We start from the raw sequence: 6,959 nt of genomic DNA, 5'->3' as shown, positions 1-6,959 counted from the left end.
GCTTTCAAATTGTTTTTTAGCCAAACATCAGTTACTGGTCTCAGTTTCCGAGTAAATTATTAAAATTCAAAGCTTGTGATAACAAAGCATATAAAACATATCAGACAAGGCGATTTAATTGTCTGTTCGCGCCTTAAATTTTATGAATTTCCAATATGTTAACATCATTCTACTTCTACGGACAAGGAAATTAAAGAGGGAGAAATAAGTTTCAAGTTCAGTAAGCTCCCTCTTTTTCAGACTGCTGTACTTATTGCTAAACAGCCACGGCTCCATCAAACAGATGGAGCCCCCATGAAATGCAAACAGACAGAGAACGACCGACCATGATGTCTGGAAACCATGCGTAATACAACCTAGTTGAGAAAACTGTGATCAACTACTTACCTCTCCCATCTGCGGCATGAAAAATCAGTATTAGCTTAAATACTAGTTCTTATTCTGTGTAAATACACTTATGACATTCATGTTTATACTACCCAGAGCAGCAGCATGCACTACCATGCAGCCAAGAATCTTCAAATACTTTACGAACGTGAAAGCATCTCAACAGCACTGGAAAGATTATTTTCATATTGCACACTGGAACACGGGCAAGTCAAGAAGTTTGCCCTGGGTCATAAAGTAAAACCTATGGCAGAGCCTAGAAACAAGAGCCCAGTGCAACCTCATTGCCAGGAAGAACTTTCCTTTTCAACATTTGAGCGCTACTTACATGTCAGAGCTGCTGCATACCCAGTTGCTCGAACACCAGAACCCTGCCAGTTAAATCACAGAAGAGATTCCTAGTGAAAGCTGACATTGTAATCAGAGAATCTGTTCATGGCAGAGAAACTGTCCAAAATAAAGGTCAGAATAAATATCCAAGTAGAAACAGCGCTTGTATTTTATGAACTAACTAAATGCTTTCTGCTTCCATTAGTATTACAGTATCACTGGAAGAACAAAAAGCAGATTCAGTGCTTACTTCAGAGCTCATAAGAAACGGGCAGCTCAAAATGCAGGAAATGACTATATGCTACACTTCCCAATTGATAGGGCATAGGCTTATCAGAAGAATAAAACTGGCTGTTCACAAGGCTCGCTGAAAGAGCAGCCTACAGTATTGTCTCAGCAGCAGGACTTAACTGAACTTAAGATTCAATAAGTTTTTTTTAAGAAAGTGAAAAAAAAATAAGGCTTCTTAAATATTAAGTTCAAAAGTGGGGAGAAAACTGATGCCAGGAATTCAGGGCAAGTGAGAGTCAGCTGGGGGTAGAGCCAAACATAATTAATATATTTTGTATGCCTGGCTTGCAAATTACTTCCTCAGCCCAACGTTAAGACCTCATCTACGACCACAGCAGTGAATGGGGTTCACACGAAGTTTAATGTAGCCTAAATAGGCATCTTACACCTACGGAGAACAAAAGAATGCCACCTCCATGCATGAAGCAGATAATAAAATTTGTTTCCTCTGGCTGCAAGAAACTCTTTGGTAGATCTGGAAACACTCCACCCATTGGGCAAACAGTGACTGGAAGAAGTACTTGCCAGCGTTCGGCGGCCGTACCCACGAAGCTAGGTCTGTGTCAAGCCATAGTACAGAAGCCACTTACACACAACCTGATGAAGGGCCATGCTTAGTAAGAAGTTTCAGGCTAGTAATTGCACTGAAACCAACATGAAACGATAAAGTAAGCATTCATAGAGGAATTCTGTAGGAGAAAGAGTTAACTGACCTTCCATACCTTCTGGTTGGCTGCACAGGAAAGATAAAGCAGAATACACTTTGTCAGAAGCACAGCACTACAGCAGTTCCCAGCTTTAAGAGCAGTCTTTAACTTCAGACTCTGCATGCAGCTTTCATTAAGAACTGGGAAAGGGAAAATTGTAGAGAGACGGGTAGAATAACCAGTCACAGATTATTTTTTTATTTCTTAAAAAAGAGCATCAAAACAGTAATTGTTCAACCTTTTGGTGTCTACATTAACAGGGTGCTGAATCAAAACAATAACAAACATGCATGTGCATTCCTGAGATAGATTTGAAGTCCAACACTGAAAAACTCCTATTAAATGAAGCAGAAGAATGGCTACGCAAGAAAAAGGGGCATCCCTTACAGTCTTGTGAGAAAGTTTAGCCCTACAGTGCTTTTGGCCTGGGGGTGGGGGGGTGTCTAATGGATTTAAAAGCAATAAAATTAACTGAATAAATAAGTATTACACGTGTCAAACCACAGAAGTCAATGGAACATGGGAAATCCTCCCATCGCTGTAAAAAAATCTCATTGACTTAGGTATTCTTATCGAGCGCATTAGAAGACCAGGCAATAAATTCCGTGTATGGTTAATATATATTAATATATCACAGATGTAAAAGTGCAATAGATGGGGAATAGAGACAGCCGTGTTCAATTGCCACTGACTCAGTATGTGACCTTGAGTGAGTCACTTGGCCCTTGTGCCTCAGTTTCTCTATTTGTAAAATACTGGTACCTCTGTAAAGCACTTAAAAGACTTACAAACGAAGGTACAAAGTGTTATTTTATCATAGAATAGTAAAAAAGAAGGACAGCGGCTTGGCCATAATGCATCAAATGTGAAACATCAGAGCTGTACTCCACTAGCACACCACACAAGTTACGGCCATAAATCGATCACTTCTGATTAGGTTAGGCTTTACGAGGCAGTAATTGCGATAGCAGCAGTTTCATAACTGCGAAACGAGCACTTTGCTCAGCAGCATGTTATGCAGGAGGCCTGCACGAGCAACGAGCCTTTGGTAAACCCGACTGCAACAGCAAAGAAAAGCAGCATCCCAGACAGAATATACTTTTTAAGGTTATCTATCACACAAGCTTCTCCACATGCTTTTATGGTCACAGGCTAACCCTGTATGAGTGCCTAGCCGAGTGGGAGGAGAGGGGAAGGAAACCAAACAATACCATGTTTAAAGAAAGACCTGATTTCAAGTGAATATATCTCTTTTTTTAGGAGGCACAGCACAAAAATAAATGTTTCTCACAGTTACAAGATGAAATTTTCAGTCGGCGAGCAACTACAGAGCTGATTCTCTCCTTCTTTCTGTGGACCACATGACTGCCTCAATACATAAGAACATTTTATGTGCCAGCTTGCAATGAAGACCACATAGTTAATAGTTTGCAACCTCCTTTCCCCCAGAAGATCTTCAGACTTGAGTAATAAAATTCCTCACATGATTTCAATGAGAGGGTTCACTTGTCAGGGGCTGTTTCAAGATAGTATCGTATGTCAGGGAGGTGCTGCTCAGACCAAGCTTTCCAACCCTGTGCTTTCAAGGCTTGACTGAAAATGCAAAAACTTCAGGCTATAAAGTTTGAAACTGGAGGAAAGAAAAATAGTCTCTAGATGTTATTTTCGAAATGTGGAAATTAGCCAATTAATGAGGGGAGGAAGAAAAACTCTGATTAAAGCCCCGGCAAACCCTTGAGATCACAGACTGATTACCAGCTCTGCCGCAGACTCCACACAGGAACCTGGGCAAGTTAATCCCTCTACACCTTGGTTTGCCACCTGCAAAATGAAAAATAACACTTTCTTTTCATATCCTGTTATTCCTGCTTGCATTGTTCCCCAAATTAAAAGCATTTGTCAAAACACTTATCTTTAGCATTAACACTGGAAATTGCATTCATAGATAACATACAATCCGTTTGCATGACTGAGTGCTCAAATATGAACCCTTAGAATACTTTGCTACCCTCATTTTATACCATCCTCATTTTATACATGTCAGAAGGGAGCTATAGGCAATACGGGAATATTAGAACACTAGAATACTGTTTATTACTAATCTTCTGTATAAAACCAGCTTTAGGGATATGTGAGACCCCAAAAAACTCAAATTCTCCTCATTATCTCCTAAAAATCCCACTATAATCATGACATTGGTCTCACTTCATTGACAACCCACAAGATAATATTATCAGCATAGGTATAATTAAAGCCCAATCCCACGAGGACGTGTATGCAGAATCCAATGCCCGCTCCATTAATACCAGTATAAAGTGAAATCGACTTCAGTGACTTTAGAAGAAGCGTCAAAACTGCATAAAGTTATCAATAGGAGAAACGAAGGCATGGGGTTTTTTGCAGTAGGATTCTTAAGCTGACAGCATCCCTTCACGTGTTTGATTTCAAATCCTAAACTTTGCAGAAGATGAAAAATATTTGTCACAGATCCTAACACTGTAATGTGTAATTCTGTAGTGTCTCCAAAAGCTCTGCAACAGAAATCACTGTAAAGCAGAAGTTGCTTTCTTTGGATTAAAATGTGCTGTCATTTCATGCAAATTGGTTTACTCTTCAACACAGAAAACCAAACATCTTCTGAGATGCCTTTCTGAAAGGATCAGTACAGCATTCTGCCTTTCTCATGTTTGTTTCGGTAATTCTCCCAATTCCCCGCCCAAACATCATGTCCTAAAGACCCGAATTTCACCACTGCCCCACTGACATACAACCAAAAAGAGCAGTCCCAAAAGTTGCTGCTAGAACAATTCTTGAAATGCATGCTTATTAAAAATTCATTTTATTAAAAATAAAATTATTTTTAAAAGCGAATGTCAGAACCCCACTGTTTTCCCAGCTGAATGAAAAGAACATACCAAACACTTCCATGAACTTACGGGTTATCACTGTAAAGTAAACACTTCACAATAATTTAGTTTTCAAAACATGGGACAGCCCTGAACTTTTAATATCCTTTTGAAAGAGACCAGTAAGACCTACACAGATACTGCCTTAGAAGGAAGCTTTCTGCAGGTGACACTGGTTACTAATTCTGTGGAATTATCAGAATCACAATGCTAGAGATGCACGTTTTCTAGAAAGATCAACAAATAGAAAGGAATTGCTCAAGACCGCTCAGTAAAGTAGTTACAGAGATAAGCAGGCCTCATGCACACAGGGGTTTCTTCAAGATTCCCTTACCACTCTTTAAAAATCCTGCAGTTTCACCTACGGTAGCATTCCTGTAACGCAGCTGGCAGTCTGCACGCCACAATGTCGTCTAGACCTGCTCTGAACAGAGTTGGATGACACAGGAGTAAAAATGCTGATGCCTGTTCTGGTGCTTGCACTGGTGCTAAAGGAACGATAGGAGGAAGAACAGACGTCGCGGAGTAAAACACAAGTTCCTTGTTCCTAGTCTCATGCCCAGGCTCGTCAGACAATTCTGTCAACCACACAGAAAAAGTTGTGGCTGTCGTGGGGCTAAAGAAGAATCTTCACATAAGGGAAAAGAGCGTTCCCAAACCCCAGTTTTGAGATGCTGTATCAAACCCTGCTGTTTCAGAGAACCCGCTGCTCCTAGAATATGTAGATAACAAATGCATCCCTGCACAGATAACATATTCCATCCCTTTCTCACTTCTCCCCTACTTCCCTCCCCCATCCGCGTCTCAGAGATGTTTTCCTCGCAATTTGGAAGAGAAATGGCAAAAAGGGAAATGCAAAACACAGAAATAAATTAAGTTTGTTCTCTGCTGTTGACGGATTTGGCCCTAGCATGATGGGAGGGGAAAAAAAAAAAATGTTAAGAGTGATAAATCCATATATACCTACTCCAAACTACACCCGACATCCCAAGGGACATGGTATAATGGTAAATAAATATAGATGCAGTTCCTACTAATGAGGCAGGGTACAGCAAGGCCAAAGAAAATGCAATCATCTCGGGGAAAAAAACTGCACAGGACTCCTCCTCTCCCATCCATGGAGGAAATCAAATGCCAGCTGCACCATCCCAGGAAGGAAGCAGAGTCTGTACCTGATGAGCCCTGCAGAAATGAGCTAGTCATATCACGGGACGCAAGCAGGCACTTCAGGGTTTTGCCAGCCCACAAATCGTCTGCAGAGCACAATCCCTCTCTCCGATACGATATATTTTACGTGGTATCATTCATGCAAATGTTTTGGGTTTTTTTTTTTCCCAACCAGTTTCTTTTTCCCCCATCCCTGTTAGTTTGAAGCAGGGGCACGTAGCGTCTATCAGATCTGCTCCGACAGTCGTGCCCTGGCCATCAGTTTAACGCTTTCCTCCCTACAAAGTTTAAATCTTTCCAGCTTTCGTGCATCCACATTTTGTACTTAAAAGCCACTTATCTGTACTCCCAATGTTACTTGAGCAGGAGACCAAACTGAGATATACCCGACTCCACAAACAGCAAACATGCTTACAATCTTCATTTCCTCTTCCTTCTTCCCTCCCCACCCCCCCAAAAAAGCATTTTTTTTTGTCCCTAACACGAAAGGACTGGGAAAAACAGCACACAGGACCAAGGCTTTTTCAGACCTATTGCAAAGAAAAAAAAAAAATAAAATAAAGAAATGTTTTCCGAAGAAGTGCTCTGCAAACATACCGAGAGAGACTCTTGGAACAACTAAGAAAAAAAAACCATCAGACAAAACTGGGGTTGAAGAACTCGGCTGGGTTTGCCTCGCATGTGTGTTTTGCACCTCAAACACTCGCCTCTTGTTTTGCTTTAACCCCGAACCACAGCAAAACAGTTCAGCGGCATTCCCACCGGTCCTGGGCTCAAACACACGCTTCTTCCGAAAAAAAAAACACCCAAAAAAAACCCCAAAAAGAGATCCCAGGCACGGCTACAAAAGCATTTACCCCATCTCTTCCTAAGAAGTACAGAATAAACAAGCCTATGACACCCCACCCAAGCTCTCCTCGCACGTTTTGGGAATGACTTCCCTCCGGGTCCTCCTCCTCCCCCACCCGTTCCCATGTTAAACTCTCCACCAAGAAGGCACCGTCGGATTCACGCCTTTGCCCTCCCCGAAAACCCTCTCAGAGCCCCCGGGAACTGCAACAGATCTCGCCCTCCGTCGTCGCGCAGCCTCCCCAGCCCTGGGATCCGGCGGGGTTCGGGGCACCCGCGGCCCCCGCTGCCCTCCACTTCCATAGGCACAAAGCGACGGGGT

This window comes from Egretta garzetta, unplaced genomic scaffold, assembly GCF_000687185.1.
Source record: "Egretta garzetta isolate BGI_Z169 unplaced genomic scaffold, ASM68718v1 scaffold325, whole genome shotgun sequence".
Lineage (NCBI taxonomy): Eukaryota > Metazoa > Chordata > Aves > Pelecaniformes > Ardeidae > Egretta > Egretta garzetta.
This window is presented reverse-complemented; position numbering follows the sequence as displayed.